Below are 13,156 nucleotides of genomic sequence, written 5' to 3' on the forward strand. Positions count from 1 at the left end.
CTTCTGATCATTTTTGAGACTGCAGTACTGTGTGGACCTCAGAAGCTTTTCAGGTGCAGACTTCTAGAAGCTTAGGTGCATGCAGTAATAGCTTTTTGCTGTTAATGGATTAGAATCTTTTCTGAGTGTAATGCCAAAATTCAAAATTTTATTTTATGTTCCTGGAAAATTACATTATTTCTTTAATTAAGATGACTATCTTCTGTTATTATAAAGCCTAAATGGCTTTCCTGTTAACCTTTTCATTCTTGGAAATTTGAATGTTACTGTGTCCTGTGAAGAAGTGTTCTGTAGAGGTGACACTGCTGTTAGTGTTTGTGTTGCAAGTCTCCTACAATAATAGCTCTTGTTAACCTTTTTTTGGCATCCATTTTTTTAATCTTTATTTTTGCAAGGTACTTTTATGGTAGATCATCTGATCTACACAAAGCATGATTATTAATATAATGAACTCAAGTTGAGTTTTTCTCAACGTAAAGATTTGTAAGAAAATGGTAATTTTTTATAACCTACATGTGAAGGTGTAGATAATGATATGAAATCTGAGTTTTTGTTTCCAAAAAAAAGTTTTAACCTTGTAAGAAAACACTGAAAATTTTCAGTCATAAAAGAGTTGGTATTTAAGTGACAAGTAAAAGTCATTCATTCATTTAAACAAAACATTCAGATATTTACAACGCTGAGTGCTGTTTTTATTCAGATATTTTGGTCCAGTGAAATGTTTTATAGCTCTTTTCTTGTACCATCGAGGTTCAGAAAACTCCATAGCTTGAAAAGACAACATCTTTGTATCACCAGGAATGCATTTCCTTCTTCCAACAGCTAAGCCCCATATCACTACCCTTTCCCTCACCAAACACCTGCCTGTTCAAGTAATTTTGGAATTAACTTAGATTTGGCAGCACATTTATCAGACTGCCAAAGAAGAGCCTGTGTAAAAATCTGTAAGGTAAAACTGGCATGATTTAATTTAGAATGATTAAATAGGAAAGGAAGTATTTTCCCAAACCAAATGTCTTTAAAGCATTTCATGTAATGTACAGACTTATCAACAAAGTACAAATGGGTTAGTGATGTTTCAAAACTTATGCAAAGCTTTATTTACATTTAATACAAAGATAACTGATATTTTATATCAAGGTTTGTTTTCTGAAGTCTGAAGGGGAAAAAATTACTTTTAAATAAGTTGTAGAATTTTAATTTTAATTAAAAGTTAATCCAAAGTGTTAATGCATGACACTTAAGCATACTGTCTCCTGTGTTGTGTTAGATATGGCCCAGGTGGTGCCCATTTGGCATATTTAAAGTGTAATTTGTGCATGCATCAGCATAAGCTTCTAGAAAATACGTTTTACCTAACTGCTTCTGGGGTCCATAGTGTGGTTACATCATTAGTACAACAAATCATGTTGAGATAATAAACTCTTACTTTGACTTATGCTTCCCTAAAATAATAGATGGAGTTGAGTTGAAGTGAACTTCCATTTGCCCTCACTGTAGACATCCTTTAGGACTTGCTATATTCAGGCAGGCATTGTGATTGCCATAATTTAGGAAGTTGTAAAATTAATGGGACTGCCAGCTTTGGCTCTCCCTTAGTCCACTCCTATGTTGCCTTTATAAAACAAAACAAAAAAACTAAACTGACGTTTTGTCTGGCACTAGTTTCTATTGTGTATAGATTTTACCTAATGTATGACAGAACAACAGCAGCAGGTGAGGATCAACTTTTGAGTGGCTGCTGGAATTACTGTTTAATTTGAATACTTGTATTTTAGTAATAATTACACCCATTTACCATTAGGAATGGGGAAAATATTCCTAGTGTACTCCTGTTCCACTGATCAAGTTACATATTGAGCTTAAACTCAGCTTAATTGAACTTAGTTATTTGGCGGGGAGATCCCCAGCAAAAATAAGTACGGGTTCAGAGTGGAATTATAGCAGACAGTAGTTTTTTTTTTTTTAAGGAAAAAAAAAAAAAGCTCTTTTTTTCCTTTGCTTGCTTGATCATTGGGATTTTTTTTTAATGCATGTCTTTTAAATTAATTGGGTAATGTTTTTCTAAAATTAAAATTTTCTTCTTCCTATAGCCCTGCCATAGGACAGGCTGAGGCTGAGTCTCAGTGTTGCCCTGTTCAGTCTGAGGCAAGTGGGATTTATTTTATTCCTTATGGGGGCTTTCACAGCTTTATGGCTGTTGGATATTTATGTCCCCAAACTTGCAGCAAGTTTGGTGAAGGCCCCTAAATTTAATTAAACTTAGGATTTTTATACTCTTTCGGCAGAGAAGGCTCTATATTAATATTCACGTTTGACTGTGGTGTTAATAAAGAAAAGTATTTGATATATGTAATTTTATGTAATTTACTTTGTGTTAACAGCCTCAGTAAAGCTGGTATTGCTATATTGCTCTTTATTAGTAAATTGACAAAATTTGACGTTCTTGATTTGGAGGCATGAAATGTTTTGTTCAAATTTTCCACTTTCACTTTTAGGAAAAAGTTACTGGTCATTTTCTCTTCAAACTATTAAATTTAACTTCATGGATAAGTTTGATCATTGGAAATGCTACAGGACACTGAAATCTGCATTCTTAATCCCAAAGTTATGCATTGAACATTAAGGTTGAAGGGTCATGTGGAAATGCTTGTGATTTTTAATATTTTCAAACCTCACCACATTAGAGCAAATGTTAATGTAGAGCCCTTGTGAAGAGTGGGAAGATGGTGTGTGTGTGGTATGTATGCATATACACTACACATTTGATTAGATAAAGGGATAATAAAAGAGTTTGGGTTTACAAACCTGTCAGTATGGATAGATTCCTAATTTTCAGGTAGCCAAACTGAAGTTGAATCGTGGTAAACTTAGTACATTGAACTGTGGTTTTGGAACTTTTTTGAGGTTTGTTTTCAACCTTACCGAACAATATTTTTTTATACAATATGCACACTTGAAAAGTATCCACATTTGATTCCAACAAAAATTTGCTTTTATTTGGTGAGAAACGTGGTTATGTGTGTATGTTGTGAAGAGTAAAGAAGGAAATGGAACAGAGGCCAAAACATAAACCTGGATGACTTTGTTTCTCTCTGTGTTTAAGTAACATATCTGTTCTGTTCAGATTGCATTTTCTTTTGAACAGTAACAACATACAGTACAGTGTTTAGCTAACCTAGGATTGTTTTCATATGGTTTTAATTCTTGGAAGCATAAGGAAGTACACATGAAATGAATTCCAAATTTTCACCTGTGCAATTAGAACGTAAGATTTTCTCTGTAACTGAATCATGGAAAAAAGATTTTAGTGTTTGAAAAAAATTCTGTCACAACAAAAGAAATCATTTATAAACTCTTCGGTAATTACAGCTCTTAAGTCTCCTTAATTGGAGATGTTTTCTGTTGCACCCACCATCGCCTAGTATAGTGAAGCTGCTTGTCCTAATTCTAATAGTAATAGTTGAAAAAATTGAAATAGGCTCTTACATACTTGACTGCTGGGGGTTGGAGGGATTTTCTAAGGGTGGCATAATTTGTTGAAGTTAATTTTCTTGATATCTCTGAAGTAGAATGATTTTGAGAATTACATAATTGTCAGGTGTCTGTTACTTCCACTGATAATACTTGGTAAATGAAATGTTGAACTAGCTACTTTACAGAGATAAAATTTTGTTTTGAGTAAACAAAACTTGGACTGGGTAGGGGATAAAAAGTATTTAAAATATAAAAAGTTTGCATAAATCAGGTATGTCTTTTTAAAGAGGCAGTATTTACCTGCCTGATACTAAGTAAGTTTCGTATGTTATTCCAAAACAAGGTTTTTCTCTTACTGTAACTTTTTATGGAGAACTCTTCTAAGAGGAGGGATTGAGTTCAAAGACTATTGACTCTAAGGCAGTTTTGTAACTAAACGTTCCCCCTAGTTACCCTTCTGCTTGCTGTCTCATCACTTGAATATTAGTGAAGGTTACTTTTTTGTTTTTTTTTAACACTTTATCAGTATTTTGTTTTCTGTCATCTGAATCATTTTAATTAATGACTTTGTTTTTCTAGCACAGAAATCCTCTCACTTCTGTGTGATATGTCTTGGCAAAATGAGAAACAGTTATTTGAATGGTGTTGTATATAGTGTATATAGTATTGTGCACATAGTGATTATTCATAATTTTGTAATTAATGTTGAATTTTCAGAACAATACTTTTAATATCTTCCTGTTAGGCATTCCCTGTTACGGGATCTAAATCACACTAACTTGTAGGAAATGGGGAATGTGGGACTTGAGTTTGAGCTCCCTAATTCTTAAAATATCTCCAACTTTTCCCCAGTATCTTCATGATATTACTTGGCATTTTTGATTAGAAATAATAATATTTGACAGTGGCATTAAAAAATAAGATCAATAAAGCTCAGAAAAGAATTGCTTTTTCTAAGAGCTATTGTTTCTGCTCTGAGCTGTATATGTTCTTGTTCAATTGGCCATAAAGGGAGGAGCCTTTCATTTTCTTTCTAACTCTGGAAAAATAATAGCTTGAAACTATATTAATTTGAATTTTTAAAGTATGTCTCTTTAAATCTGTTCAGTTAAGCTCATGTATCCTCAGAGGAAATACCTTTATTCTACTAATAAGCAGGATGTAGAAGTCATATTATAGAAATTGAAGGCCTAAAGGAGCTCTTCACTGAAGCTAATTGTAACTATTACTATCTGAAGCAAATTGAATCCTGTATAAGTCAAGATTGTTCATGGTTAGGTTCTTTAGAAGGCATATAATCAGATATATTAGAATATGTTTGTGTATATGTTTTAATCTTGATCAAATTAACCACAGAGAAGATACATGTGAGTAAACTTTTTTAATGATTGATAACTTGGACCTCATCCATTAATTCTAAATGCTGTATAAAGTTGTGTTGTGGCACAGCTTCAGTAATGTGCTGTGTGTTTGGGCAGGGGTTTGTGTAATGCTGTGTAGAGAGGGGAAGGCCCTTTTTGGAATTATCCTGACCCTTTGGCATTCTTACCGTGTCTGGATTTTTGTGGGGGTTTTTTGTTGTTGATTTGTTCAAACCATCGTTATTGATAAAGAATCTGTATGCCTTTACTTTTGGTTAAATTTGAGGAGCTGGCAGTGAAATTATTGATGCCCAGCTTGGATAAAAATGAAGAGAGTTTCCCAGGTTTACTACACACAGACCAGTATTATTGAGGTAGAGGTCACTATATGATGTTAGACTTAAGAACCTTAAATGTAGTGAAAGGTACAGCATTCCTTCTTGCAGTTTGCAGTTGTGATAAAGGTTTCACCAAATCATTTATTATAATGTAGCTTACTCTTAATATTTTATTCATAAATATTTGAGCAATCAGATGAAAATAAAATTTGCAGCATCAATTCCTTTCTCTTTAATAAAAAAAATAAAAAACACTTCTTAACCACCCAAGTGAGTCAAGAGAAGTTACTGAAATTTCTATAGTTTGAGTTAGAATAGTATGGGGCATATATTTATTAAGCAAAGCTTACCTTTTAGTTACTAGTTTATTATGTATTTACAGGAGAAACATTTACCTTTCAGTCCATGTTTTAAATCTGTAATAACATGAAATCAAATGTTTTGAAAATTGAATTTTAAACAATTAAAAGTTGCTTTCCTCTGTGGCATATGTCTGCATATACTTAAATTTAGAAATTACCATGTTGAGCTTTTTCCCCCCAATACATGCCCCCCTTTTTTAGAGGAACCAGAATTTCCACATAATATACATATTGGAATACCTAGTTTTTATTAAAAGTGAGGTGTGTCCAAGAGATAGTGTTTTTAAGTCATTCTCATAAGGTCACTAAATTTAAGAATCAATGTAAGGTAACTTTTGTAAGACTTAGGGAAAAAGTTTAAAATGTATTTATGTCAGGTTCTGAGGAAATTTAATGCACATTGACTTTTTAAACTATGGATTGAACTCCTCAGTTTAATACAATTTGTGTTTTTGTTAACTAGCAGCAGAATTTCAGCATTTGCTACTTACTGGTAGAGAAGAAAATTCCCACAGCCCTGCCAGTACAGGTTAGTTTAATCTGTAAGTACCTGATGTTCCTATTTTTTTCAAACATATCCATATAACCCACACAAGGAAGAAAGCTGTGCAGTTAAATGTGAGTATAACTAATAACAGATCCATTGGACACTTTTTAAACACTCAGTACTTGGGCCAACGTAGCTAGGTTTGCTAACCTCAGTTGTGAGAAAGGTATAATACCTCTCCTTTATTATCTGGTTGTGGTTGACCCTAAGTAGATATGATGTACATAAAAGGAAAAGATAGTGACAGTTTTGATTGGCTATACACACATGTTGGTATATGATAACAGAGTGCAGGGCTTTGGGTCCAGGCTCTTTTACTTAAGCCTCTCACTTGTGGTACTCATATTTTACCTTTTGACTTTTTACAGTATATATCAACCCAAGAAAAGCAAGTCTCCTCACCTCTAACAGTGACAAATGGTGTGCAGTCATAAACTAGAAAATGTTTTCATACTGTTTTTTTTTTTGTTTTGTTTTGTTTCGTTAAATGTTTTAGTAACTCTTGCTGTAAATAAGTACTAATTTTGTTCATCTTTTTTGTAAACTATAACCTATTTTGTTGGTGCACCACCACTGTGGGCTCATTTTACCTTGAGTTAAGAATAACAAAACTTGACTTTTTAATATTCGGATGAAAACTGACCACTCATCAAGAAACCTAGACAGAGTCCTTGTGTATTCCTTTTGAGTGGCAGTGAAGTATACAGCTTGTAAAAGATCTGTTAAGGTTTTTATTACTATCGTTGGTTCTACCAGAATTCATTGTTGTCTTCGACCATCTTTGAGACCTTTCTTTTAATCTTTAAATATTATGCTCTTATGTTGATAAACATTTTAAATACCGAGGAAAAAAGAATAAAGCTTACAGTTTGGTTTGTATAAACCTGAACCATCCTTCCATTCTGTAGCATTGCATGCATGGCTTCCTTCTCTATACCCTAAGTGTAATGATGTCTAATTGAGACAGTCAATACATAAAACTAGTTGATCTTGTATTCCTGTTAAATGGGGATGGTGATTAGCCACTGAAAAACAGACCATCTTAATGTTATTTGATATGAAAGTCATGCACTTAGTTAATTAAAAATCTCGATATATCAACTGATAATAAAATTATTTTGTAAGATATCCACCTGTTTTTTAATATAAAATTGCCTAAGGGCTTAAGTTTCATTGCCTTTCACAGTTTAATCTGTATAAGAAATGGCGTAGATACAGTGGAAATGGTTTTCCTTAAAACCATCTCTATAAAGCTGCTTTTCTGGTGAGTATTGTTTTATACTTCTATGTCACAGTTTTTCCTTTTAAGTTTAACTGAAATGGGATACTGATTGCAAAAGTGAGCAGTCTGAAATTTTACACTCTTTAGATAATACCTGAATTGGAAATGTATTTTAAAAGTTTATTTCACCTTCTGACATTTCCCTAATAAACCAGGATCACTTTTCTGACTTCCACTTAGACTGTAACATGCAATTTTTTTCTTTTGGTAAGATGGAAAAAATGTTTTTACTCCAAACTGGTGCTTTTTAAAAATGTTTTTAAGTGTAAGATTTTCTTTTTAGCTGACAACCAAAAGTTTTGTCTCAATGCTTTTGGTTCCTAAACTGCGCAGGTGTAAAATTTAAATATCAGAATTTGTCCCTTCTCCGTGGAGCTGTTGTTGCAGTGATTCGTGAACAATTAAAGCTGAGGGTAGGCTTGAAGAAGGGCTTGCCTGAAATGCTCCTGCAGACTAGTGCCTATAGGATTCTCTCTGAATGAGGCTTGAAAATTTCAAGTGTATCTTTAAATCTCTCTAACCTTGCATGGAAAACTTGGGTTAAAAATACTGGTTTCTGGTACTGTGTATACCAATAGAAATTAGCCTCTGGGTAGATTTCTAATTATTTTATGCCCTGTTTAGTACTTTCCTTCAGAGAGACACATGGATTTTTTTCTTTAGTCTTTAGCCACATCCTAGCTGTGTCAAAATATAAGCTAAGGATGTTTTCACATTGTATTTCTTGTTGTAATATTTGTAAACCAGCAATGAACAGGAGGCTGCTCCTAATGCTTTTTTAGTATGGAAAATAATAGTCTTCTAAAATAAATCTGAAAATTGATGTTTTGAGTATGTGATAATGGTGATGTATTCTTCTAGATAAACACTAAACAAAGTATGGACCCTCAATTTATGTCTTTAAGATTTAAAGTGAAGTTAATTTCTAAGGAACTCTGTCCTTTCCTAGCAAGGATAAGCAGACATTGAAAATGTGGTAAGTATGTAACTCTAAATGCATGTAATAGCGGTGAGAGTAAGTAGTCAAATTTCCATAGTTTAACATTTAGACGTGAACAAGAATTCTTGAATTTCCTTTGCAACTTAATGTATGTGTCTAGCATTTTTACAAATTTGTGTGCACAATGATTAAATTGAAATGTACCTTAACTCCTTTGTCTGGTTTCTTTTTATTTTGTATGGTTCTTTAGACACTAACTGTATTTCAAGCTTTTTTCAGGGTAGAAATAAGTGGCTGATAAAGAGAATTTCAAGAAGAAATATTTAAATGTCACTTTTAAAACCCAGTGATGACTTTTCAGTTTCTATAAAGCCTTTTTTTTCAGCTCCAGTTAAAACTGACAATAGACAGCTGGTCAGAAATGGCAGGGTAGTGGGGGAGCCAACCTTGTGCTCTTTCTGGAATATTGTAGGAATCATTATCTAATGGTAAAATGTTGTGAAGCTGGTATTTGATTTTCATTTAAGCAGTGCTTTATGAATTAAGAGAAAAGGTGGGATGTTGTATTTAATAAGATAGTTTATGGAACTTCCAAGTGAAAACATTTAATTGCTATGCTGGGAAAGGTGATTTATTTCTGAGTAATATGTCCATTTCCCTCCTAGGAATATCCTTCCTAGGATAGCATTATTTTATGAAACAGTTGAAGATTCCAAAAGGTTGTAGGAAAGAGGGGACCCTTTTCAGTTCAGTCTACAGTCTTCACTCTAGCATTGTACTGTCAGGGAGGGGAATGGAAAAGCAAGTTCTACACGGGATAGAGGATGGTAAGGAGGGCCTGAGCAAGCAAGAGAGAATAAAGGACGAGTCCCTTTGTATGGCTAAGTAATCTAGCTAAACAGAAAAATGTGGCTAGTAGCATACATTTTCTTACAGGGCATCTGGGTGGCTCAGTTGATTAAGTGCTAGACTCTTGATTTGGGCTAAGGTTAAGATCTCAGGGTTGTGAGAACAATGTTGAGCTCCATCCTAGGCTTGGAGCTTGCTTGAGATTTACCTGCTTAAGATTACCCTTTCCCTCCCCCTACCCAGTTAAGTAAAATTTTCTTGCACGAGTATTAGTAATGTATTTTCTCACTGTGATGTATCACTTGGAAGCTAAGGCAAAAGAAACATGAAGTGTGAATGACCACAATTACAGTATTTACTAATGTTGAATTTTAGCCTGTTCTTAGGGTTTGGGAGAAGAGATGTTATCTTAGTGTATAGCCATACACTAAGACTGAAATTTGTTTCTCTTTAAGGTAGTCTGGGGGGTGCTTGCTAGGCTTTAAGAAAGCTAAAACTATCATTTGAGATATGTTTTATTTTTATAGCCGAAGCAGTTTTCAGTTTGTGTTTTCATCTAAAAGTTGAAGGATTTTTGCTCCTGCATTATTAAAAGTAAGCTTCTTTGTCCCTTGATTATGGTTAACCATTAATATTTGAGCACCTGTTATTTACAAAGATGAATAAAATCTTTCATTTATTATTTATGATACTTGTCTGAGCCCATTTTATTAAGTGTATCCACAACAATTTATATTGGGAATGATTAAAATAATAAGCATCAGCTGTCCTGGGCAGTTTTTGGTGTGGAAAAGGCAGTTATTTTCATTAAAAATGGAAATGTCTTTCCGGAGAAAGACGTAAGTGATGTTTAGACTGGATATATGGGGTCTGTGATCAAGTATTGAGGTGGAACGGGTAGAATGAATCAGATACAGCATAGTGGCTAAGCATAAACTTAGGTCCTGCCATCACATCCTTGTCCATTTGTTTAGTAGTTTTATGATCTTAAGATATTTCTCTAAAGCAATGTAATTATAAATTTTTTAGGCTTGTGAGAAAAAGTTCCTATATGTAAGTGTCACACCAGTGGAGATTACAGGGGTTTTAGCCAAAATCAAACCAAAACTTAAAATACTTTCTTAGAGTCTAAGAAGGATGCTAATGTAAGGAAGTAAAAATGCTCCCAATGGAAGTTAAGTTTGGAGAAAGGTATTTCCACCTGCACTGTGTCGGGAAAAGGTGGCATTTGAACTAGGTCTTGAAGGATTGTTAGGATTTGGACAAATTGAAAATAATGTTCAGAGAAAGACTGGAAAATCTTAACAGTGAATGAAAGTTGGAGAGAAGGGGATATGGTAATTTGAGACAAACATGTAATGGTTCTTGAATACCACATTTGGGATGCACATTTTCTCTAGGGATTGGAGAGATTTTCATTCTTAGTATTAAAAAATAACAATGACTTGGGGCATTTGGCTGACACTGGAGGGTCTGTGACTCTCGATCTTGGGGTTGTGAGTTAAAGGCCCCACCTGAGTTGTAGAGATTAAATAATTTACTAATACTGGCTAGAACTGTGGTTTTGGACTTCACATCTCTTCAGAAGTGCCCCCAAGACTCTGCTCCTGCATTACCCAAGACTGCCACCATTTCCTCATTACTGTTGTCCTGGTGATGTGGGGCAGTAGAATCTTTAGGAACTGTAATTGGTTCTGACTGCTACTGAGTTGGTCAAGTTAAGAGAGTTTCTCCAGGCGCCTATCTGGCTCAGACAGTTTAGCATGCAACTCGATCTCAGGGTCATGAGTTCAAGCACCATGTTGGGTGTAGAACTTACTTAAAAAACAAAAACAAAACACAAATTTCGGTTCACCAAGGCTAGCTTAAAATGTTTTTAGAAATCCTTTATACCACACGCCTTTATTTTCCCTGGTCGCCTTCCAGTAAATACCTCAATTTTTCCGCCATTTTTCCCAATGGTAAAACATTGCTCTGTCCCTCAGTAACCTTTTTGTTATGCCCACGTAAGTCCCATTGCATATAATTGAACTTCTGTAATTTCTGCATAGAATCTTCCTGAGACCTTGTTCTCCACAAAGGTACAGTTTCTAACAGTTGTCTGAAGTGAGTGTGATACTCATTCTTCCAGATTTTTTGTAACTGTAGTGTGAGAGAATCTGCGCTCATTGCTCATTATCTAAAATGGAATGAGCCATTTATAAATAGCTTTGTTCCATTTGTCCTCAAGACATCTTTGTCCCTCTGCCTTCCACCCACTGACATCTGAAGTTCCCCTTCAATGAAGTCTTTAATTATATTACTTAATGTAGTAGGTGCTCAGTAAATTTTTTGAGTAAATGGTTAATCTTTCTTTTTGAATATTGGTTGTATAGTGCACTACTGGGGACAGTCACATAACCTTGCAGTTTTATTTGTTAAGTGTATAATCACATTTTGGTGTTTGCTGGGTTCATGATACTGCAAAGGAGTTCTGTGTAAGGATATAGTCACCTTTCCCTCATCTGTTCAGATTTTTTGTATGCTCCCAACAGCACCCTGTACCACTTAAACATGCGCTTGTCTGATGACTTTGCTCCCTAATTCGTGAAAATAGTAAAAGCCATGGCCCTTAACTTTTTAAATTTGTTAAAAGATTTATTTGACGGAGACACAGCCATCTTGACACAGCGAGAGAGAGGGAACACAAGCAGGGGGAATGGAAGAGGGAGAAGCAGGCTTCCTGCTGAGCAGGGAGCCCCCTGCACGCCTCAGTCGCAGGACCCTGGGACCATGACCTGAGCCAAAGGCAGATACTTAACCAACTGAGCCACTCAGGTGCCCCAGCCCTTAACTTTTTGAAGATTTTTTAAAAATTTATTTAAATTTAGAGAGCACAAGCAGGCAGAGAGGGAGAGGAAGCAGGCTTCCTGCTGAGCAGAGAGCCCAATGCAGGGCTCGATCCCAGGATCCTGGGATCGTGACCTGAGCCGAAGGCAGCCGCTTAACCAACTGAGCCACCCAGGCGTCCCGCCCTTAACTTTTTAGATACCATCTCTATGAAATAACCCATAGAAGCCTATGACTACGACTACACTTGCTTTGGACTAGGTACGTTTTGTTTTTTTCCTTTTAAGTGGCTAACCCCTTTTACTGTGTTCTGGAATACTACCTCCTGCTTTATTTTTTTTTAGATTTTATTTTTTTTAGAGCAGTTTTAGGCTTACATCAAAATTGAAACGAAGGCACAGGGATTTATCATATGTCCTCTGCCCCCACATATGCATAGCCTCTCCCATTATCACCACCATTGACAAGAATACTACAAGTTTTACTAAGAATGAACCTATGCTGACATATCAGAATCATGCAAAATCCATACTTTACCTTTGGGTTTGCTCTTGGTGTAGTGCATTCTGTGGGTCTGAATAAAAAGATGTCCTACATCTGTCATTAATACAGCATGTTTTCATCATCCTAAAAACCCTCTGTGATCTGCGTATTCATCTCCACTCCGATGCCAGGCAACCATGGATTTTTTTCTTTATTGAGGAACAGTTGCTGTATTAAATTCAGCAACTGTTGCTGTATTAAATTCAGGTGTACAGCACAGTGACTTGACAATTGTAAACGTGAAATGCTCACCAAGGTAAGTGTTATCATCTATTACCATATGTTTACTACAATTTTACGGGCTATATTGCTTGTGCTGTACTTTTCATCCCATGGCTTACTTATTTTATAACTGGAAGTTTGCGTCTTTTATTTTTTTATTTTATTATTTTTTTAAGATTTTATTTATTTATTTGACAGAAATCACAAGTAGACGTAGTGGCAGGCAGAGAGAGAGGAAGGGAAGCAGGCTCCCCGCTGAGCAGAGAGCCCATTGCGGGACCTGATACTAGGACCCTGAGATCATGACCTGAGCCGAAGGCAGTGGCCTAACCCACTGAGCCACCCAGGCGCCCCCAGTTTGCGTCTTTTAAATCCCCTCACCTATTTTGTTCATCCCCCTCCCACT

This window comes from Neovison vison, chromosome 5 (genome assembly GCF_020171115.1).
Source record: "Neovison vison isolate M4711 chromosome 5, ASM_NN_V1, whole genome shotgun sequence".
In the NCBI taxonomy this organism is placed as follows: Eukaryota; Metazoa; Chordata; class Mammalia; order Carnivora; family Mustelidae; genus Neogale; species Neogale vison.